Genomic DNA, 25,476 nt, shown 5'->3' on the forward strand with positions numbered 1-25,476 from the left:
CACACCTGAAACTAATATTACACTGTAAGTTAACTAACTGGAATTTAAATTAAAACTTAAAAAAAGATGTGTTACTAAACTCATAAGTAGAAACAAAACTAAATAAATACATAAATATTCTTTAAATAGATTATAAAAAATAAATCCCCTTCAATTTCTCAGTGTGATTGGTGTGTTTGATTTCAGCTCAATCACATTCTTTTGTATTGTAGTTACCGTGTGTATTTCACTTTGTAGTCTGTTTTCTTCATTCCTGTAGATTTTTCTCCACTTTGGGTATTTGGGAAGGTGTACATTTTTGTTTGGGGCATTATTTCTTTGACCAATATTTCTTACTACTTGATCTTTCAGCTTTCAGAGTTATCCTTGACCTGATTTTCCTACCTGCAGGGCAATCCACGAGCTTATTCTACTTTCCTTTTTCTTTCTCGCTAGTCCACTTATTACTGTTATTATTTCCGTTTTGTCAATTTGCATACATTTATGTCTACTCTTCCACATCTACCCCTACCTTTGTTTTAGGCCTTACATATGAAATTAAAAACCATATTAATACTCATTACCAGTCCTTTTGCCAAAGTTCCCCTGACCAACTTTTCACTCAAAATTTGTCCTCTACTGCATGTCAGATATATATATATATATATCTGACACCCAGAGTGGGGTCGTTTTTAACACCTCCATCCTCTATACGACAAAAATATTTGCTGTAGTTATCATAACTAGTAATTGTCATTATTTGCCTGACTTGATCTATAACAACTTTTTAAAAAGAAGATTCCATTTTAATGATACAATTCAAATTCAGTACAGAATTGCCTGTGTTAACTATTTTGTTAACAAGCAAAAGTAGGGATCCCTGGGTGGCGCGGCGGTTTAGCACCTGCCTTTGGCCCAGGGCCTGATCCTGGAGTCCCAGGATCGAGTCCCACATCAGGCTCCCTGCATGGAGCCTGCTTCTCCCTCTGCCTGTGTCTCTGCCTCTCTCTCTCTCTCTCTCTCTCTCTTCCTCTCTGTGTGTGTGTGTGTGTCTCTCATGAATAAATAAAATCTTTAAAAAAAAAAAAAAGCAAAAGTATTACACCTCACAGTTTATGCTGTTTTCCTGTTTCAACTTTAAATATAAAAATGCCACGTGGTCACACAAGACAGTACTGAAGAAACTCATACTCTGTTTCTTTGTCTTCACAATTACTGTGTTAGCATTGTTTATTTCTAAGTCTACTGCCAAAATGCAGGAATATGTAGTCCCATGGAAGAAGCCAGTACATGAAAGGATCTTGAGTGATTCTGAATGGGTATGACCTTAACTCTTAAAATACCCATGTGTACCTGAGTCTACCTATGTCAGAGGATGACTAATGGGGAGTTTTCCAAATTCACTGCTGTGGAGAAAGCAATGTTTATTAAACCATAAGTAATACAGATGTGCTCATGTGAAGCCTGCACACACCACAAAAATGCCAGTAACAGGAAAAATTGCTTAGAAATTGGACCAGAAAGATTATTTTTCTCAGGAGGGGCATTTCTCAACTGACATTCTTTAACAGTGCTGGAACAAAGTGATAATACAAATCAGACCCACTTTTACTCAGTTTATCACCGCTTTTCAATTACCTATAGATGAAGCAATTCCTTATTGCCTACTTCCAGGGCAGACCATTTCTGCTGCCCCCAGCACACCACAAATTCTGATAGCTCTTTAAATAGGGCTGGTGGGTACAATGGTCTTTTACTCCTCACATCTTTTAACTGTTTTTCTAAAATCTTGACCCTCCACGGACAATTGACTGGATATAAAATCCTTAGCTCACACTTTCTTGAGTTTCTTGAAAATGTTGTAGCACTGTTGTCTTTCTTTGGATATCCTTATCACAAAGTCTGATGCCTACCTGGTTTTCCTTCCTCTGATGGTGCATTTATCTTTATGTATATTTATGGCACATTTATTTTTAAAGTCTAGTAGCTTTAGAGCATAATTTTGAGTTGACCATTCCCAGGATGATAGTGGACTAGAGTTGGTACCTGAAAAATGCAGAGATTAGGGGTACCGATCCTCACACAGCTAAAGATCCACATGTAACTTCTGACTCCTCCAAAATTAAACTACTAACAGACTACTGCTGATTGGAAGTCTTACCGATAACATAAACATTTTAGATTGACACATATTCTTTATGTATTATAAACTGCATTCTTACAATAAAGCAGGCTAGAGAAAAGAATATGTTATTAAGAAAATTTTAAGGGGACCCCTGGGTGGTTCAGTGGTTGAGCATCTATCTGCCTTTGGCTCAGGGCATGATCCCAAGGTCCTAGGATCGAGTCCCACATCGGGATTCCTGCATAGAGCCTGCTTCTCCCTCTGCCTATGTCTCTGCCTCTCTCTGTGTCTCTCATCAATAAATAGATAAAATCTTAAAAAAAAATTAAGAGAAAATGTATAGTACAGTGTTTCTCTAAAAAAAAAAAATACACAAAGCAGTAGGCTCATGCAGTTCAAATCCATGCTATTCAAGGGCCAGCTGTATTGCCAGACAGATTCAGATATTTTGTTTCAAGAATTTTTTCTTGAATTACAGTTTTAATTTTAGTTCTTTTCCACTGCTTCTCTTATTTTCCTCAAGGTCTCCAACTCTAGGTACACTGGATCTTTTTCTGTCAGTATGTTTGGGGCTTTTCCATCTCTCTTATTTCTGTTTCATTTTCTTGATTTTATGCATCTCTATCCTTAGTGTGCTTTCAGTGGCAACTACTATCCCCTTGGACACTTCATAATTTGCTACTAATTTCAGAGGTAATTTTATTTTTTTTCTTCCATTCCTTTCCTTAAAAAAAAAAAAAAGAAATTCCTTTCCTTAATTTAATAAACTCCCATTTCATATCCCCTGGTGTTTATCCATTTCCAGTCCAAATTTTTTAATTTCTTGACTCACAGTGTTTTCTTCACATTTGCAATTGCTTGTTAATTACATTACATTTGTTTTTCTTTATTTCTTGACTCGTCAAATGCCTAAATATTTTGTGACTCATTTCCTTGTTCTTCTTACAGTAACACTGTATGGATTCTAGGCTTGTTTAAATTTATATTTCTTTTAGTTAGACTCTCCAGTCTGCCTGGACCAGGAACACCAGGAGATGGTGGGGAGGGGTGCAGGAGGTAAGAGGGATGTGTGTGACTTGCTTCAGAACTTGAAACACTCATGTTCTCCTTTCTTACAACTCTGATGTATAGTTTCTTTAATAAAACAAACAATCCAATCATGAAATGGGCAAAAGACATGAACAGAAATCTCACAGAGGAAGACATAGACATGGCCAACACGCACATGAGAAAATGCTCTGCATCACTTGTCATCAGGGAAATACAGATCAAAACCACAATGAGATACCACCTCACACCAGTGAGAATGGGGAAAATTAACAAGGCAGGAAACCATAAATGTTGGAGAGGATGTGGAGAAAAGGGAACCCTCTTACACTGTTGGTGGGAATGTGAACTGGTGCTACCACTCTGGAAAACTGTGTGGAGCTTCCTCAAAGAGTTAAAAATAGACCTGCCCTACGACCCAGCAATTGCACTGTTGGGGATTTACCCCAAAGATACAGATGCAATGAAACGCCGGGACGCCTGCACCCCGATGTTTATAGCAGCAATGTCCACAATAGCCAAACTGTGGAAGGAACCTCCGTGTCCATCGAAAGATGAATGGATAAAGAAGATGTGGTCTATGTATACAATGGAATATTACTCAGCCATTAGAAACGACAAATACCCACCATTTGCTTCAACGTGGATGGAACTGGAGGGTATTATGCTGAGTGAAGTAGGTCAATCGGAGAAGGACAAACATTGTATGTTCTCATTCATTTGGGGAATATAAATAATAGTGAAAGGGAATATAAGGGAAGGGAGGGGAAATGTGTGGGAAATATCAGAAAGGGAGACAGAACATAAAGACTCCTAACTCTGGGAAAAGAACTAGGGGTGGTGGAAGGGGAGGAGGGCGGGGGTGGGGGTGAATGGGTGACGGACACTGAGGGGGGCACTTGACGGGATGAGCACTGGGTGTTATTCTGTATGTTGGTAAATTGAACACCAATAAAAAATAAATTTATTAAAAAATAATAATAAATAATAGAGATTTTCCTTCTCTCCCTCCTCTCCCCCTGCATTCTTCTCCCCTCTCTTCCCCCCCTCCTCTCCCTCTTTTCCTCTTTCGCTTTCTCCCTCTAATTTTCCTTCTTCCTTTCCTTCCCTTCCTCCCCTCCCTCTCCTCTCCCCATGTTTCTCTCCTCCCTACCGAGATTTTGGGTCTTTCTCCTTCTTCTGCCTTGATGCTTTGTTGTTTCACTAAATTCCTTAACCTCCAGCTGATCCCTTCCTTCTTCCTTTTACACCACATCTCAGGGAGGTATTCTGCTTCCCAAGATGCACTTCCCAAGCCTTTCTTTTGCACTCCCTCAACAGCCAAGAGTCAAGTTACCTCACCTCAGACCCACTCTCAGCATTTCCTCACTGAGGGTAGGGTGTCCTCTCTCTCCCTCCTCCTGTGTTAAGTTTTCTGAAAGTATGAAAGTAGGCTTTCTCACAACTGAAGATTACAAACCATGAGGATGGATTTTACATAATACCTCAAAGATGACAAGTGGGAGGGAGGCCTGGACATTGCTACACAGAAAAAGTGAAGTGTGCTTCCAAAACATTCCTGTAAAAATAGTAGTAGTACCAATAATAAGAGAAATCGGTGGGTTACTCTCCAAACCACTGGCATGTGTGTCCGCGGCTGTTTCACACAAGGCTGAGTAATGTGCGCTGCTGTATGATTTTGATTTTTGCAGAATAATGGGAATGGTTTAATATTATTCAGAAGGAAGGAGGAGTTAGACCAGGTATGAAGCATGAAGGAAGACATGAGAAGTCATCACTCAGTCTCAAAAATCACATTTCAACTTGAACAAGCAGTAAAAAGCTCTCGTGCATTCCTGAGACACACAGATGTATGAAGCAAGCCAGGCTGTGAGGGGGTTCCTCAACTCCTGTCTCACTTGAGAGATGCTGGTGTTTCCTTGGCAGACAGCACCTCAGATAAGACTTCGTGAGGAAATGCTGTGCAACCTCCGACTCTGGCTTAGACACCTACGTGGGAACATTCCAGGAACTACAAAATGATTCAAACAGGAGTTCGTCACCATCCCCACCTGGAATTTTGTAAGCTTTGGTTCTGTTCATTCCTTTCCATTTTTAGTCTTTTCATTTCAGTCACATGGGAAATCCACTCACTGGGTGATGTGTAAACTAGGAGTCACCTTCCTTCTCTGGATGCCCCCCCTCAAATCTCTTTCAGGACAACCCAGGACTCAGGAGACTAATGACTGGAATTTTGCTTGCCAGAATGTAGGCTGATTTGTGATGTATGTGTTTCAAACCCTACTCTGGGGTTCCTTCTGTCTCTACACGCAGAGCCCACACAGAATATTCAGTTATTTCCTTTTTATTTTTTAAGTGAAGTCAAAATTGCTTTACTGCCCCAAAACCTACCTCACTTCTGTCTGGTCCAGCTTGCCAGTCAGGACTGATGTGGTATAATCAGAACATCTATAGAGCACCACGGGATGATCTATCCAGGAAGGCCTCATCAGAACTAATCAAACCCTGAGTAGATTTGATATGAATACCACAACAATCTTACCATACAAGGCCCAGGCACACAACCCTTCTGAGTTTTCCCATTCTCCAGGAGGACAGAACCCAACCTCAAATGACCTTGGCTTACTGCTTTTGCCTCTCACCATGACATATGTGTATGAATACATGCATCCACGTGCACACAGATACACATTCATCCTTGGTCACTGCCATGTGAGGCTATTGGTGTTCCATGGCCAACATGGAGTCACCCACAGCTTGGCTCAGACCCACACAGGGGATAGCTGCCCACTTCCTCTACCAGCAGACACTCCCTGGTCCCAGTGACAACTCTTCATTCATGCTTCATACCTGGTCTAACTCATGACTCATGAGGGATTATAATTACCCCCGAGGTCTGTGAGGAACCGCCAGGAGTTCACCCCACAGCACCCACATTGACCAAACTCCATCCCGTGCAGACCTCCCCTGTGTTCTAGATGAGGCTCTTAGATGTCTACCTCCAGAACTGTGCAACAATACATTTCTGTTGCTTAAGCCCCCAAGTCTATGGTACTTTGTTCCAGCAGCCTTGGCAAACTAATATGGTGCCATTCTACAGGTCTCTGTATCTATTTCTGTCTCATAAATGAAGAAGCCTATTAGATATAAAGACAATAAAAGGGCCAACCAGAAAATAACAGTCCTGAGGATGGCCACCACCAGGACAGTGGGGGTCTCAAGTGGGTCATTCACACCTCTCATCCCCGACCAACCTGCTGAAGAAGACACTCAGCATTGCCCAGAGCCATACGGCACAGCCTGGTGACAGAGAAGTCCACACCACCACTCCTCACAGTTAACCTCTAGGAATTCATGGATTTGGCTAGAACAAGGGTACACCAGATACCCAGGGCCTATGTCCCCCAGCATCCCATCACAGCCTCTTCTTTATTACGGTGTCTAAACTGGCCACTTGGCATCTGCACAGTACATTCTGTGTAGACATAAATGTTGCATACTCATCATCCCTTTTCATTTTTTGCCCAAAGTATATTTCTATGTGACACAAATAAGGGAATGTTGCAAGATCTTGCCCCCATCCCCACCCCAACACACAAGGTGTTCTCCACCAGCAACTGACAGAGGCCACCCTTCACTTTCAAATCTACCTTCTGGTGCTGTTTGGATCTGAACTAGAGACGTGGCAGAAACACAGAAAAGAGCAGATGTGCTCCAAGGGCTCAGATATTCAGCAGCATCACATCAACAACATAGGCAATAAGCAAAACCTAGAGGCAGGGCGCGGGGAGATGGCAGTGTTGTCAGCGGCATGGTTTTTAAATCTCCTATAATGCCCACACAAAACAAATATAGCAACCGTAGATTAAAACCCCAAACCATAGACAACATTTACATAAAACCAGGTGACGGTGTTTCCCCACAGACCCAAAAATACAAGCAGGTGGGAACAGATTACCAATAATTCAAGACCTGTGTGGGTCTTGACATAGCAGAAGAAACCAGGGAAGTAGCAGGGTGTCTAAGAAACCTAACAGGGGAACCCCAGAATAGCTAACAGACATTCACAGGGAAACCCAACAGACAGTCCAGGAAAGGTGCTATAACGGATAGTGTTCACAGTAGTTCCACCAAGGTGCTTTAAGTTCTCAAAAAGGAAATCAGGGCTCCCTTCTAATTCAGGACCCACACTGTGAATGCCCACTAGGAGTGGCATCAAAACTGAACAGGACAGAGACTGCAGAGATGAATGAAAGAGAAGGTCCAGGTACAAGTAGGGAAAGGAAAGAGTGAATCTCAGGAAGCCATAAATCAAAAAGTTGATTGACTGATTGAAGAGAAAGTGAATGAGTACACAGAGGGAGAGGGAGAAACAGGCTCCCCACTGAGTTGGGAGCCTGTATGGGCCTTGATCCCAGGACCCTGAGGATCATGACCTGAGGGGAAGGAGGACATTTTACTGAGACACCCAGGTGCCCTGGAAGTCATACTTCTATGCAACACTGCATATAAACAACAGGAGACAAAGTTGTATGTGCATAGAAAAGCTCTCCTGAACCACTTCTCCTTCCAAAAGTTCAGGAAAACTAACTTCACATTAAAAAGAATGACTAAAAGAACTAAAAGAAATTAAGAGAAAACACGAAACAATATGAATCCAAATTAGAAATACTCAGAAACCAGACGACAGGGCTCAGGAAAGAATCAGACATTTTTGTTAAAAGGAAGCAATTATTTCAGAAATTAAGACTAAGCTAGAAGGGATGCCAGAGCAAATAAACAGAATGGAAAATTCCATTACAAAATAAAAGATGAAGAGAGGGAAAGTGCTGAAAGCCATAAGTGAAGTAAGAAAGAATTCTAGAGCATATGACAGCTACTAAAGGTGAGCAAAGAAAATCCAGAGTTCATACAGGAAAAAAAAAGAAAAAGAAAAAGAAAGCAAGCAAGGGGGAAAAAACACATATTGAAAACTTTAAGAAACTTTCTTAAAATTTAAAACAGAAATGTGGGGTACCTGGGTGGCTCAGTTCATTAAGCCTCTGCCTTTGACTCAGATCATGATCTCAGGGTCCTGGGATCAAGCCCCAAAGTGGGGCTCCTAGCTCAGCAGGGAGACTGCTTCTCCTTCTCCCTCTGCTCCTCCCCACTGACTGTGCTCTCTTTCGTTCTGTAATCTCTCTCAAAAACAAAAATATCTTCAGTCTCATTGTTAGTGTATAGAAATGCCACTGACTTCTGGGTATTGATTTTGTATCCTGGCACACTGCCAAATTGCTGTATAAGTTCTAGCAATCTTGGGGTGGAGGCTTTTGGGTTTTCTATGTGGAGTATCATGTCATCAGCGAAGAGGGAGATTTTGACTTCTTCTTTGTCAATTTAAATGCCTTTTGTTTTTTTTTTCTGATTGCTGAGGCTAGGACTTCTAGTACTATGTTGAATAGCAGTGGTGAGAGTGGACATCCCTGTCGTGTTCCTTATCTTAGGGGAAAGGCTCCCAGTGCTTCCCCAGTGAGAATGATATTTGCTGTGGGCTTTTGGTAGATGGCTTTTAAGATGTTAAGAAATGTTCCCTCTGTCCCTACACTCTGAAGAGTTTGGATCAGGAATGGATGCTGTATTTTGTCAAATGCTTTCTCTGCATCTATTGAGAGGATCATATGGTTCTTGAGTAATCCAGAAGTGGACCCTCAACTTTATGGTCAACTAATATTCGACAAAGGAGGAAAGACTATCCACCGGAAGAAAGACAGTCTCTTCAATAAATTGTGCTGGGAAAATTGGACAACCACATGCAGAAGAACGAAACTAGACCACTCTCTTGCACCATACACAAAGATAAACTCAAAATGGATGAAAGATCTAAATGTGAGACAAGATTCCATCAAAATCCTAGAGGAGAACACAGGCAACACCCTTTTTGAACTTGGCCACAGTAACTTCTTGCAAGATTCATCCATGAAGGCAAGAGAAACAAAAGCAAAAATGAATTATTGGGACTTCATCAAGATAAGAAGCTTTTGCACAGCAAAAGAAACAGTCAACAAAACTAAAAGACAACCTACAGAATGGGGGAAGATATTTGCAAATGACGTATCAGATAAAGGGCTAGTTTCCAAGATCTATAAAGAACTTATTAAACTCAACAGCGAAAAAGCAAACAATCCAATCATGAAATGGGCAAAAGACATGAACAGAAATCTCACAGAGGAAGACACAGACATGGCCAACAAGCACATGAGGAAATGCTCCGCATCACTTGCCATCAGGGAAATACAGATCAAAACCACAATGAGATACCACCTCACACCAGTGAGAATGGGGAAAATTAACAAGGCAGGAAACCATAAATGTTGGAAAGGATGTGGAGAAAGGGGAACCCTCTTGCACTGTTGGTGGGAATGTGAACCGGTGCAGCCCCTCTGGAAAACTGTGTGGAGCTTCCTCAAAGACTTAAAATTAGATCTGCCCTATGACCCAGCAATTGCACTGCTGGGGATTTACCCCAAAGATACAGATGCAATGAAACGCCGGGACGCCTGCACCCCGATATTTATAGCAGTAATGTCCACAATAGCCAAACTGTGGAAGGAGCCTCGGTGTCCATCGAAAGATGAATGGATAAAGAAGATGTGGTTTATGTATACAATGGAATATTACTCAGCCATTAGAAACGACAAATACCCACCATTTGCTTCGACGTGGATGGAACTGGAGGGTATTATGCTGAGTGAAATAAGTCAATCGGAGAAGGACAAACATTATATGGTCTCATTCATTTGGGGAATATAAAAAATAGTGAAAGGGAATAAAGGGGAAAGGAGAAAAAATGAGTGGGAAATATCAGAAAGGGAGACAGAACATGAAAGACTCCTAACTCTGGGAAACGAACTAGGGGTGAGGGAAGGGGAGGAGGGCGGGGGGTGGGGGTGACTGGGTGACAGGCACTGAGGTGGGCACTTGATGGGATGAGCACTGGGTGTTATTCTATATGTTGGCAAATTGAACACCAATAAAAAAAGATATTTTTGTTATTTTATTTTATTATAAAATAACAAAAATATCTTTTAAAAACAAGGTGAGGATGCCTGAATGGCTCAGTGGTTGAGCGTCTGCCTTTGGCTCAGAGCGAGATCCTGGGGTCCTTGGATCGAGTCCCACATTAGGCCATTAGGCTCTCTGCATGGAGCCTGCTTCTCCCTCTGCCTCTCTCCGTGCCCCCCCCATGTCTCTTATGAATAAATAAAATCTTTAAAAAATAATAAAGGTGAAATTATATATTGAAAAAGCCCACCATGTACTTGAGAATGGTGACCCAGCATCACCAACATCAAGACATACTAATAAAATTACTACACACACATACATATACATACGCATGGAAAAAAATATACACTGAGCATACAAAAATAAAAAAGGGCAAATAGAAAGAAAATTAGATAACAGATTTTTTGACAGCTATGACTAACTCCAGAATATTTAAGACACTCAAGAATCTACTATCCAGGAAAAACTGCCTTTTAAGTGTGAAGGGCATAAGCAAACTGATAACAAAATGCAAAGACATGAGGATTTCCATCCCACGAATTCTTCGTGATCTAATGGAAGGCAAGCATCAGAGAACAAAAATGACCAGCAAGGCAGTGACATAAGAACCAGTGACTAGGGAGGCCTGAGTGGCTCAGCGGTTGAGCGCCTGCCTGCCTTTGGCCCAGGGCATGATCCTGGAGTCCCAGGATCGAGTCCCACATCGGGCTCCTTGCAGGAGCCTGCTTCTCCTCCCTCTGCCTGTGTCTCTGCCTCTCTCTCTCTGTGTCTCTCATGAATAAATAAATAAAATCTTAAAAAAAAAAAAAAGAACCAGCGACTAAATTGGTTGAGCTCTATCCAGCTCAATTGCTAGAGCTGCCATAACAAAGTATCAAAACTAGGTGGCTAAAGCCACAGAAGTGTATGGCCTCATAGTTCTGGAGGCTAAAAGTCTGAGATCAAGATGCTGGCAGGGCTGGTTCCCTCTGAAGGCCATGAGGGAAAGATCTGCTCCAGGCCTCTCTCCTTGACTAGGATATGGGCATCTTCATCTTCATATGGCATTCTCATATCTTCCTATCATCTTCTTTCTGTGTATATATGTGTCCAAATTTCCTCTTCTTGTAAGGACACGGTTGTATTAAATTTGAGCCCACCCTTGATCACCTCTGTAAAGACTGTTCATCCAAACAGGGACACATTCTGAGAAACTGGGAGTTAGGACTTCAACATATGGATTTTGGGGGGATATAAATCAACCAATAACAGTGGTGCTGGGCATCAACAGTTGCTACACTCACAGACATTATGTGCTTCCTCTAACTTTGTCAAAGAGTTAATCTAAGTCTGACACAGGCACTAGATCAATGCCAATGTGTGGAAGAAAGAAGAGGAAGGGACATAGAGAATTGCCTGAGTGTAACCATCCAAAATAAGACTGCAGGACATTCTACAGGTCAAATATCCCAGAATCTTTAGCAATTATTTTATAAGGAAAAGAAAAGAGCAGATAATATGGCAGCTCCTCAAATTATTAAAAATAGAATTACCCTATGATCCAGCAATTCCCCCTGGGTATACACCCAAGAGAATTGAAAGTAGGGTCTCAAAGAAATATTTGTACACCCATGTTCATAGCAGCAGTACTGACTATAGCCCAAAGATGAAAATAACCCACATGTCCATTAACAAAAGCATTACTGGTAGTGATGTATCCATAGGATGAAATATTATTCAGCTTTAAAAAGGAAATTTTGACACTGCTACAACATTATAAAGACATAAAGCCAAGGAAAATAAGCGAGTTACCAAAGGACAAATAGTGCAATGATTCTACTTATATGAGGTATATGGAGTAGTCAAATTTGCAGTCATAAAGTAGAATAGTGGTTGCCAGAGGCTGCAGAGGCAGGGACAAGGGAGTTTTTGTTTAACAGGTACAGAGTTTCAGTCTTACAAGAGAAGAGTTCTGGAAATTGGTTGCACAACAATGTGAATATACTTAACACTACTGAGCTATATACTTAATGGTTAAGATAATAAATTTAGGTTACCAATATTTTACAATTTTAAAATTTTTAATTAAAATAAATTAAAAAGTAAAGAAAAAAATAAAGAGAGGAATTTCTTTTTACAAAAGACTTAAAAAGATATATTAACTTTTAGTTCAGAAATAAGATCATGTAAACTACTTTTCCTTCTCCTCCCCCTTCACGCTATGCAAAAATTCAGACTTAAAAATTTATTATATGTTCTAAAATTAGATTGCAAGTGATGGATCACAACTCTGTGAATATACTATAAAGCAATGAGTTGTACATTTTAAAAGGATGAATTACATGGTATATGAATTACATCTCCATAAAGCCATTCCTCCTCCCCCAAGAAAAGGATAAAGGGGAAATAAAGACATACTCAAAAAATAAAAATAAAAACTAAGAGAATTCGTTATTAGATTTTTTAAGAATGGCTAAAGGAAGCTCTCTGAACAGAAAGAAAATGGTAACAGAAGAACACTAGAACTATCCCCAAGCTCTAATGAGTTTCTTTTCTTATTTTAAAGCTGAAGTAAAGATAGTAGCTTCATCTTATGTGGTACACAGTGAATACAGAGGAAATACTTAAGACAGTTATATTAAAAAATCATGAGGGTAAAGGGACCTAAGCAGAAGTAAAAAGTAACGTTTCACCACTTTGCTCAAAATGGTAAAACTCTGATAGTGGAATGTTGTGAAAATATCTAGAGCAACCACAAAGAAAACATACAGAGTGGTATACTCAGACATGTTATAAATATGGCTAATGGAATGCTAAAATATGTTTAAGTAACCCACAAGAAGGTAAGTAAAATGAAATAAAGGAATGAAAAGAGGGAATACACAAAAATAGACTTCAGAGTAAAGAAAATTAATAAAGACAAAGAAGTATATAAGATAATTATAAAATTACAACCTATCAAAAACATAAAACAATCCTAAGTGTATACTGACCAAACAGCAGAGCCTCAAAATATATGCAGGAAAAAAAAATGATCTAGCTAAAAGGAAAAAAGATAAATTTATGATGGTATTTGGGAACTTTAGTATCCCAATTCTCAGAAACCAAAAGAGCTACTAGACAGAAAATCAGCAAGGACACAGAAGAACTGAACACCATCAACCATTAGGGTCTTAATGACATACATTGACCACTTAACCCAACAACAGTATGGAACACATTCTTTTCAAATGCTGTGAAACATGCACTAAGATGGACCATATCCTGGGTCACAAAATAAACCTTAATTAATTCAAAAGAATTGAAATTAAGCAAAATATCTTCTCTGAAATTAAGCAGAAATCAGTAGCAGACTACAGAAAATATAAGACTACAGAAAAATTTCCAAATACTTCGAAACTAAATGACACACTTCTAAATAATCCACAGGCCCAAGTGGAAATATCAAAGGAAAACTTAAAATACATAGAAATGGATTTTTAAAACCCACAACATACCAAATTTGTGGGACACAGCTCACACTGCTCAGAGAAAAACAGTTCACTAAGAAGACTGCAAGATGAATCAATACATGAAAATCAACTGCATATCTATACAATGACAACAAATAGAAATCAAAATTTTTAAATGCAATATCATTTACAATTGCTCCAAAAATAATGAGGTACCTATTGATAAATGTTTTAAAATGTATACAATGTGTACGATGAAAATTACAAAATACTGGTGAAAGAAATCAAGGAAGATCTAAATACTTGGAGAGATATACTATGCTCATCGATTGGAAAACTCATATTAAAAAAAAAAATCAACTTCCCAAATGTCCTTTGATGGATGAACAGTTAAACTATGACACATCCATATCATAGAACATTACCAGCAATAAAAAGGAATGAACTATTGACATATGCAACAAAAAGGATAAACCTCAAAGAAATTATGCTGAGGGCTAAAAGTCAATCTCAAAAATATATACATACTTCAAGCCTCCTTTTGTATGACATTCATGAAACAATACAGATAGGAAGGACAGAGCAGATGAGGAGTTGCCAGGGGATATGACTGATACAAGAGAGTGTGTGTGGTATGTGTATGGCTACAAAGGGGTTGCAGGATGGAGTCTTTGACTGATGATGCAGTTAAATAACTTGTTTGTGGTGGCAGTCACAAGAAATTAGCTACACATGTGAGTGCATCACACTACACAGGTGCGGGCAGCCCAGGTGGCTCAGCAGTTTAGCGCCGCCTTCGGCCCAGGGCGTTATCCTAGAGACCCGGGATCAGGTCCCACATCAGGCTCCCTGCATGGAGACTGCTTCTCCCTTGGCCTGTGACTCTGCCTCTCTCTCTCTCTCTGTGTGTCACTCATGAATAAATAAATAAATAAAATATTAAAAAAAAAAACAAAAAAAAACTACACAGGTGCACACATACATACATTTGCACATGGATAACTGGTGAAATCTCAGTAAGTTCTATTGCTTAGACCAATGTCAATTCCCTAGTTTTATTATTATTGTGCTAAGTTATACAAGATGTTAACACTGGAGAAGATGAGGTGAAGAGTGTGTGGGACCTCCCTGAACACTTCTTTGTGCCTTCTTATAAATGTAAAATTATTTCAAAATAAAAAAAAGGAAATTTATTATTTTTTAAGATTTTATTTATTTATTCATAGAGACAGAGAGAGAGAGAGAGAGAGACAGAGACAGGCAGAGGGAGAAGCAGGCACCATACACAGAGCCTGATGTGGGACTTGATCCTGGGCCTCCAGGATCACGCCCTGGGCTGCAGGCGGCACTAAACCGCTGCGCCACCAGGGCTGCCCAAAAAAGGAAATTTAAAAGAGTATGTCAATTTACCCCAAAAATATTAACAGTAAAGACAATGCTTCCTTCCAATTTATCTTCTAAAAGAAGACTAATTTGGTCAGATTGTGCTGTCAGTGAGAACTTGGTCTCAGCCAGACCCGTGGAAGTAGAAGCAGGCTTTCTTACCTGTTTCATCTGGAAACAGAAGTTGAACAAACCTAAGGTCACATCTCAGCTGTGAGGCTCTGAGTAAGTGTCTGGGAAGCTCTTGTGAAGCCTCCACATCCTCATCTGTCAGATCTGAAAAGAACTAACTGACCTCACAATAAGGCCCTCAATAATGTGTCAGGCCCAGGGAAGGTCCCTCATCAAGGGAAGAGTAGGTGATTGTTCAACAAACTCTCATGCTGAGAAACTTAAATGCATCCCCCTGCCAGCCCTGGATTATATAATTTTAATTTCACTTCCTATAGCACCCAAATGACAGGAGCATCTTGACAATAGGGTATTCCTCTTTCTCAGCCCTAAAAGGACTTATACAGTGAAAATACCACATCATCATATCAGGCCACACCAAACAAACAAAATAGAAAAACATTTCTTACATAATATATGAACCTGATAACCAACTATGAAATTCACACTGGTACTTATTCACCAAAGACTTTTGGTCCTATCTTCTTCTCTATCCCTACATGCTGTTGACTACTTCAATATATCCACTAACCTAATACCCCACTCATTTAACCCCAGATGCCACAGAGATCCGCACAGTTCTCAAAAAATACTGATGTCTGTATGAAAAGTCTTTGTATTGTCCAGGAAGTAAAGTACTGATTTAAAGAAGACTCCATAATCACTAGATTCTAGAAGCAAGGCTGCACATCATAATCTCTAGGACAATCAATAAAAGAACATTAAAAAAAATGCATACCTAAGAAGCTGGTGGGAGGGCAGCCCGGGTGGCTCAGCATTTTAGCGCCACCTTCAGCCCAGGGCCTGATCCTGGAGACCAGGGATCGAGTCCCACGTCAGGCTCCCTGCATGGAGCCTGCTTCTCCCTCTGCCTGTGTCTCTCCCTGCCTCTCTCTCTCTCTCTCTCTCTCTCTCTCTCTCTCTCATTCTCTGTGTGTGTCTCTCATGAATAATAATAATAAAAAAAAAGCTGGTAGGAGAGGATGGAAATATAAAACTACTTCATTTAAAAAGGCGAAGATGCTATCAAAGAGGATAGGGATTGTATCAAAAGGTCTCAAGGGCCAAGTTGAAGATGTTCCATTGGTCAAAGTTAGAACAATTTGAATTTCAATAAGGATTAATAAGTGCAATGATTTGAAACCTACAAATATGTTCAAGTCCATGAGTTCGTAATGATAGTTTTAAAAAAACTAATTGATCACCTTTGGAAGATTATGGGAAACACCATCATCTTTGAAACTGGTAAATGAAGTGATAAAGAATCATGTGTTTACCCTGCCTTTTCTCTATGAATTGTCTCCCTGGGTAAGCACAGAGGTGAGAGAGAAGTGTCTACAGAATCATTCTGGCTAACATGTAAAACAGAAATAATACAATTAGAATATTATTTCATTCAAAAACATTTTTTTAGATACTAACATCTGGGAGAAAAAATATAAGATCTATCCCAGACCAATTAGACCCAAATCCCCAGGAATGGGCCCAGGCATCTGTGCTTTCCAGATGCCTGGAATATAGCTGGAATGTGCAACCAGAGTTGAGATTTCTGTGTATCTCTTCAATTCCCTCATGTTCTCACCTGTGACAAGCTTCTCCTTCCTTCCAGTCCAATCATCTGCCTCATCTCTCCCAGGATGGTTTTCCTCCATCTGGAATCCCCTCCAGCCATCCTTTCTCACCCAAAGACACTCAATTCTTCACATCCAGCTCAGAGCCTATTTCCTCTGAGAAGACCCCCTTGGTTTTCTACAGAGCTGTACTGAGTATGTCTTACAGCTTCATGGACATATCATTTATATACCACATAACCTACCTATTATAAGTGGTAATAATTTTTGAATGTATTCAGTTGCTCAACTATCACCACAATGCAGTTTTGGAATGTTTCCGTCACCCCCATGTCTGATTACAGCCAATCCCCACCTACATCCCCTGGCCAAGGCAACCACCAATCTTTCTCTCTCCTATAATTAGGCCTTTTCTAGAAGCGTTGTATAAATGGAACTCTGCAATACATAGACTTTTATGTCTGGCATCTTTCACTCAGCATAATGTTTTTGAGTGAACTTGGGTATTTTTAAATGTACAAGGGGAGTTGGTATTTAAAGGAATGCTGGATGAATCCATCCATAAGCAAATGAATCACTTCTCAATGTGACTCCTCATTCTCTCATTTCTTTATTGTATAAGAATGGTGTTGGCGTCTTGGCTCCTTCAGGGACCAGCTTACCTCCAGAAGTGGCCTGAGTTCCCATCCATATGACAGGTTTGGACTGACGGGAGCAAAGCTGTTTGGGCCATACTTCCTCCATTTTCACCCAACTTACACCATAAACCCATCTAATATCTGAAGCCTTGGTCCCTAAATGTTGACCCCCAGAGTGTGCAACTTCTGAAGGGCTCTGAGAATTCATCTGCATCCCCTGCACTGCTAGACTGCACTGCTAGAAGATTGGCTGTACTCTGTGTTCTGGCAATGGTTTCTGAGGTATACAGATGTTGTACAATTATGAAAATTCTAACTGCTCTTAATTTCAACTTTTCCTTGTGAATTTTTCCAGTTCATATAGATGGTAAGCTTCACAGGAGCAGGCACTATTTCAAACTCTCTGCTGCATGCCCCACACTCCTGGCTCATCAGAGGTAGCCCAGGAAGATAATTTATATAAAAAAAATGCTGATGTTGCATAGAGACTGTATCAGTTGGCTAAGGCTGCCATAACAAAGTATCACAGTCTAGGTGGCGTAGACAACAGAAATTTACTTTCTCACAATTTTGGAGGCTAGAAGTTTAAGATCAAGGTGTTCGCAATGCTTGTCTCTTCTGAGACCTCTCTCTTCAGTTTGTGGATGGCCACCTTCTCCCTGTGTCTTGTTATCATCTTCTCTCTGTGCCTGTCTGTATCTTTATCTTCTCTTCTTATAAGGACACCAGTCAGATTTAATTGGGGCCCACTCTAATAACCTCATAGTAACAGGGACACCTGGGTGGCTCAGCAGTTGAGTGTCTGCCTTTTGGCTCAGGGTGCGATCCTGGAGTCCCGGGATTGAGTCCCACATCAGGCTCCCTGCATGGAGCCTGCTTCTCCCTCTGCCTGTGTCTCTGCCTCTCTCTCTCTCTCTCCCTCTCTCATGAATAAATAAATAAAATATTTTTTAAAAAAAACCTCATAGTAGCTAACTTACTTCTTTAAAGACCCTGTCTCCAAATACAGTCATATTCTGTACCAGAGTACCAGGCTTCAACATATAATTTGGAGGGTGGGGGTAGGGAGTACACAATTCATCTCATAACAGGACCTGATGATATAATTCTCTCTGCTATTGTGGATATTTGAAAAATCCTATAATGGAAAGTTAAACTTAAAAAGATTCACTCAATGAATAGTTACTGAATGACCAAAATAGTACTAAAACATGACTACGACCAAGTAGGAAAGGTGTAGGAAATGCTTTGATATTAAAAAGACATTTCCATTTTCAAAAACAGGAATAATTACTAAAAAGAATGACCCTCCTGCTTTGAAAATATAATGAGGTCCACAGTTTGGGGTTGTCTCCTAAAATCTAAATTGGCTCTGAATTTGCTGAGCACCAGAAAACACAGAAGAGATTGAGGGAGAGAGAGCCTGGAAAGCCTCTTAAAGTTCCTACCTGCCCATCACTTCTGCTCCAATTTCATTGGCCAAAGCAAGTCACATGGTCAGGTCTAACTCTGAGGAAGTGGAGAAGCACAATCCTCCTCTGCACTCAGGAGGAGGATGAGCAAAAACACTAGGTGGTAGTGGGCACTGAAACCCACCGTTCCCACAAAGACACCCACAGCAATGGACGTGGACTGCAAATGCTCCCTCCCCCACGTGTCTCAGCTCCTCTGCCTTCATCCCAGGAATAATGAGAACACAGTCCTGGGGCAGACGTAGTGGGTTTGGTGCAGATAGGCCACCTGTCAAAATAAACAATGCTCCTGAGGTGCCTGGATGGCAGAGTCGCTTAGGGTCTGACTCTTGGTTTCAGCTCAGGTCATGATCTCAGGGTGGCAAGATCGAGCCCCATGTCAGGCTCCATGTTCAACGTGGACTCTGCTTGAGATTCTCTTTCTCCCTCTGCCTCTCCACACCTACTTGAGTGCTCTCTCTCTCTCTCTCTAATAAATAAATAAATAAATCTTTAAAATAAATACATAGATAAACAAACAAACAATGCTCCCTCATGGCTTGGGGACAGCATCCTGGACACACCTGGTTCCCACAGAAGCCACCAAAGCATGTAGGAAGCTTGATCCGCAGGGGCAAGGAGGGTAGTGCCACCTGCCCTACACTTCCCCACCACAGAATTGCTCAAAGTTCCCCCAGTGCTCCAACATGTAAGAGAAAGCTCCACATTGCTGATCATCAGGGACCAGGACAGTTTCTGTCAGAAGGACACCTAGTGGAATGGGACCATGACTCCTACCCAACATCACAGCCCTGCCCCAGGACACCACGTGGGAGCTGGTCCAGAGTCCTGAAGGGCTAGCATGCCTCCCTAGGCACCTGAGCAGAGCTTTGTTGAATACCCTTTCTAATTTAAATCACTCATATGCTCCTGTAGATGAAACCAACTTTCTTATTTAACTTCATTATTATCTACAGTTAAATCAATGACTATAAAAACCAGCTTCTTAGACTCTCTTAATTACCCAGAAGAAATCCCACAATAGATGCCATTTCCGTGAATAGAGCAGGTGGGCAGCTACAGTAAAATTTCTTTAATAGAACTGATGTTCCTCCTGGAGTAATTTAAATAAGCCACAATGGCACAATCATTAAAATTAATTATAAGAGCCTTAAAAAGCCACAGGATGGGAATTTGAGAATGGGGTTCTAGTCTTGGCTCTTTGGCAAATGAAAGGATGTGTAGACCCATAGCTCTTTAGGGTAGAGACATGTCATCCGTAAGATGATGAGCATGGTGGAAAGAGCCATGGCTTACTGACTGCTGGGGACCCACAGGCAGATCACAAAGTCCATTTTTTGGGCAGTAACTGGAATTTTCAAAACAAAGTAGAATACTATACAGAATACATCACCTCTAATGAATGTAAAAAATTGTTTCCTGAAACTTGTTTTAGATCTATAATGTATACGTTTTAGGTGGTGAAATAAAGTGTATTTTTTATTGTGATTTAAAATTAAGGGCAGCCCGGGTGGCTCAGCGGTTTAGCGCTGCCTTCAGCCCAGGGTGTGATCCTGGAGACCTGGGATTGAGTCCCATGTCGGGCTCCCTGCATGGAGCCTGTTTCTCCCTCTGCCTGTGTCTGTGCGTCTCTCTCATGAATAAATAAATAAAACCTTTAAAAATAAAAATAAAAATAAATAAATTAAGTTAAATTAAAATGTATGGAAAAGACCTACAATTCTAGTTCAGTGCAACAAATACTCACAGAGAAGTATTGTTGGGAAGGCCCAAGAATGGAGTCACACCACGGATGGATGGCATGGTGGGTAGGGTGATTGTGCCTCTGGCCTGGCCCCTCTCTAGAGGAAACTAAGCCCATTGGTCAGTGTCTACGTGGATGCTACTCTGGTGGACAGGGTGATGAGCCCTCCCTGGATAGATACTCACAAAGGCCAAGCAGCCAAGAAAAGTTGGTTCTGGAGTTTTGAGGACAGATGGGGCAGGTGGGGCATGAAGTTACCTGACTTTGCTCCAAGCAGGGTCAGGACTAGGGTGTGGCAAGTGAGGGGCCCGGACTATAAAATTAAGCACTCTTGGGATCCCTGGGTGGCGCAGTGGTTTGGCGCCTGCCTTTGGCCCAGGGCGCGATCCTGGAGACCCGGGATCGAATCCCACGTCGGGCTCCCGGTGCATGGAGCCTGCTTCTCCCTCTGCCTGTGTCTCTGCCTCTCTCTCTCTCTGACTGTCATAAATAAATAAAAAAATTTAAAAAAATATTAAAATTAAGCACTCTTGCTCTTGAGTGTAGTCTGTCACTGTAGCACCTTGCCAGTGAGTACCTCCCTGCATCGTGTGTCAGGTCTGGGAACCCAGGGTGAAACGAGGCCAGCCAAGGTCCTGAGCTTCCAGACTTCCACTCTGGAGGGGGTACAGGCAATAATCAATAAGTTACAGAGTTAACACAGAAGGTGCTCACGCCTGGTGAGGGGGCGACCAGGACTATACAGGGTGGTCTGCAGAGGTCTCATGGAGAAGAAAACAATTGACCCAGCACGTGAAGATGATGATAAAGCCAACCAGCTACATTTCCGCAGGGAAAGGTTTTAGAAAATAAGTCAGAAAGGAAATAGTTGCGGGGGGGGGGGGCACCAGCTTTCATTCTGAGTGAGACCAGGCATTTGGAGGTTTCTGGATGGAGGAGGGTCATGATCTAAGTTTTAAAGCAATAACCCTAATTTAAAGTTTCAAAGCTGCGGTAAGGAGACAGACCTCGCTAGGAAGATGTGCCGTAAAGGTAGAAACAGGAAACCATCCAGCCAGAAGATTACCGGGGCAGTCCAGGTGATGGCAGGGGAAGGGATTCTGGAACAGCTTAGATGGAGAACTTGAGAGGAAAATGGGAGTCAAGGTTGACTCAGAGTCGAGGGTCCAAGCATCTGGAAGGATGGAAAAGCCATTTATTGAGATGAGAAACTCGTGTCGGGAGGGACGATGGGGGAGAGATGGCACCTGTTCTGCTGGGATGTCCCATTAGAACTCCAGGAGGAAGCACTGTGTGGGCTTGGGTATGAGTCTGGTGCTCAGGAGAAAAGTCTGAACTGAGACATAAATTAGGAATTCTTCAGCATATGGGTGAATTTAATGTGACAAGGTTGGATGAGACTATGGATCAAACAGGGAAGGAGTCCTTGGATTGGTCCTGGGGACACCCAAAACTCAGAGGTCAGCAAAGGGACTGAGTGATGAAGAATCCCAGGCATAGGGTACCATGAAAAGCAAGGAAAGAAGCATTTCCTGGGGGAAGGGAGAGAACAAATGCTGTGACAGGACAAGTAAAAGGAGGACGGAAAAGTGACCACCGGACGTGGCAACTTGGAGGTGCTTAGTGACCTTGATGGGGCACAGCTTTGGGTAGGGCTGGTAAAAGGATCAGCAGAAAGGGCAAACATCTGACCAGAGCAGGTTTAACAGAGAATGGGAGAGAAGGAACTGCAGAAAGACAGTGGAGACAACTCTTTCCAGAAGTTCTACAGCCAAACAAAGCAGAAAAATAGGACAGTAGCAGGAGGAGGAAGTGAGAGCAAGAGATGTTTTTCTCTTTTCTCAAATGGGAGAGAAAAGTGGCATGTGTGAATGCGCAGGAAAGGATCCAATAGAGAGCAGGGAATGGTGCTGGGGGGCAGAGAGAAGTTCCAGGGGCGGCATCTGGTGCTAACATAAAGAGGGGGTGGCTTTGAGCCGGATACATTATTTCCAGTCTCAGGAGGGGCGCAAAAGATACGGGCACAGATGCTGGCAGGGAAGAATGTGATGAGGGGGTGGGGGTCTGAACCAACCATTCAAATCCTCATTACATCAGAAATTCTGGAGCCTGCAAAACCTGGAGGTAGGCTGGGATTCCAGTAAAGGGAGATGTTAGGTCCTCTGGGCCAAAGGGAGCAACTAGGTCATCAAGTGACCACAGAGACGAGTTTCATCTTCCCTTCCCCAATGAGCCTCAACATTTACAGAGGACAAAGAACAGACTTTTGGCCTCTGAAGATAAAAATTTGAGCCCATTTTTATTAGCTGCTTGGAGTTGGCAAAAAAATTGTATCATTGCTCTAAGTTCTATTTCTCTATCAGAACCATGGAGAGACAAATACTCTTGTGTTTCCCAGGACTGCTGAGAAGATAAATACATATAAAAGGTCTCAGTTAATGAAAATTCAAGATGCAGGAATATAGTAAAATATCACCTTTATAGAGTTTGACAACCTACATAACAATAAGAGATATCATTTAGGCACACAGAGTAAAAACATAAAGATGTGCTCCAAAATACTAAACAGCAGCTTCATTTTAGATTTCCCAGGGGGGTGACTGAGGAAAGGCATCCATTGCAGCATGAACTGCACATACCTTATTTCTTAAACTGGGTGGAAAGTACACAGATGTTCCTCTTATTATTCTCTGTATTTTTTGTATATACCTTGAAGGTATTCTTGTGGTCTTCCAAGTCTTTTTGCTCTTGTTCTATTCAGCCATCTGTGTGGTATTTCCTTTCCCCTCTGGGACAGGTAGGAATGGCTCTCATGAGCAATCAGGATGCTGTGTCCAGGGCTTGGCTATCAGATAGGGCCATGCATTCAAAAAGCAAGCAGAGATACAGAGGGGCACATGGGGTAGTATACACACTCTATTTCCTACCTCTGTCCAATAAGACAGGTAGGTGCAATGGCACCTCGGTAGCAACAAGCTCTCTCAACACTCAGACCTTGTTTTATAAAAGCCATCCTCCAATAAAAGGAACTAATAGAGATGCCTGGGTGGCTCTGCGGTTGAGCGTCTGCCTTCAGCTCAGGGTGTGATCCCGGAGTTCCAGGATCAAGTCCAACATCAGGCTCCCCACTGGGAGCCTACTTCTCCCTCTGCCTATGTCTCTGCCTCTCTCTGTGTGTCTCTCATGAATAAATAAATAAAATCTTTTTAAAAAGGGAACAAATTAAAGGAACCAGGGACCCCTGGAGAAACAGCTGATTCTAGGGCCAGGGCACAGAAACCTCAAGATGAGCCTGGAGCATCTTGTTGAGACAGTAAAGAAGCACTCATAAAATGAGAGGCTAGGGACATGTCAAAGAGAGACAAGAGCCAACGTGGAAAAGCCACCACTGGTCAAAGGTGGAATAGTGTAAGACTGTATTATACAAACCCAGGAGTCCATACTGATATAAAGAAATATTTAAATAAATAAATGGGGCAGAACAGATAAGTTTCTGACACAGAAAAATTCCAAATAATTTATGTAGACAGTCTCCTGTCAAGGAGGTGGAACCTAACTCCCCACTCCGTATATGTGGCCTATGCAAGGTGGTGTCCTTCCCAAGAGGAATATGGAAAGGGGGAGGGGGTGCTTCACAGCAGAGAAACCCAGCAAAGACCACCTCAGACCAGTGAGCAACGTCAATCAGCATCAATCGTGATAAATCATGTTGACAGAAGCACCTCAGAGATGATTTCTTAAGAATGGCACCCGACCTCTGGTCTTCCTTCCAAAAACCCATATTGCAGTCTAACCATGAGAAAAACATCAGATAAACCCAAATTGAGACATTCTACAGAATGCCAGACCAGTACTTCCTAAAACTGTCCAAAAACTGCCACAGATCGGAGGAGGTTACAGAAACACAGTAACAAAATATAACATAGAATCCTGCATGGGATCCTGGAATAAAAAGAAGACATTAAGTAAAAACAAACAAACAGCACATGAGGAAATCAGAAGTGCCTGGCATCTCAGTTGGTTAAGTATCCACCTTTGGCTCAGGTCATGATCCTGGGGTCCTAGGATCAAGTCCCACATCAGGCTCCCTGCTTCTCCCTCTAACTCTGCTGCTCCCTTCCTTGTGCTTGCTGTCTCTCTCTCCCTCTCTCTCTTTCTCTGTCAAATAAATGAATAAAATCTTAAAAAAAAAACCTAATACAATCAGAATAAACTATGCAGTTGAGTTAGTAGTGATGTGCCAGTGTGAGTTCCTTAGTTGTGCCAAATGTATCACATTGATGCAAGATATTAACCAGAAGGAAGCTGTGGGGCACCTGGCTGGCTCAGTCAGTAGAGTGTTTGACTCTTGATCTCAGAGTTGAGAGTTCAAGCCCCAGAACTAACTTAATAACAACAACAAAACTGGGTATTCTACGCAACTGAGTAATTCTTGAATACTACGTCTGAAACTAGTGATGCACTCTATGTTGGCTAATTGAAATTAAATTTTAAAAATTAAAAACATTTTTAAAAACCAAACAAACTTATAAATAAAATAAAAGAATGAAAGTGAGGCAAGGGGTACTTGGGTTCACTCTATACTACCTGGGCAATGTTTCTATAAAACGAAAACTATTCTAAAATCCAAAACTTGTTAACACCACCAGAGAGCAACAAGAAAGGCAGGCACCTCCCCTGCACAATCCAGCTGGACTGCGGTTGACACATACACCTCTCCACTCACGTGCAAAACCCTCCAAGACTTCTGTGGAAATTCACAGGCTTCCTGAAGCTGCCCTGGCTCTGACCTGCTGCCTCCAATGAATTCTAGTATTCTAGAAACTCGACGCCTTCATGCATTCCTTTCTCTCTCCTCCATGCCTGAT

General features: G+C 41.6%; 1 protein-coding gene across 3 annotated transcripts in view; it reads right to left on the reverse strand.

Moving 5' to 3' along the window:
• Positions 1-25,476, reverse strand: part of APBA2 (amyloid beta precursor protein binding family A member 2) — a 245,534-nt gene that overhangs the window by 140,225 nt on the left and 79,833 nt on the right. The gene's annotated exons all lie outside the window — the stretch shown is intronic.

This window comes from Nyctereutes procyonoides, unplaced genomic scaffold, assembly GCF_905146905.1.
Source record: "Nyctereutes procyonoides isolate TBG_1078 unplaced genomic scaffold, NYPRO_anot_genome, whole genome shotgun sequence".
NCBI lineage: Eukaryota > Metazoa > Chordata > Mammalia > Carnivora > Canidae > Nyctereutes > Nyctereutes procyonoides.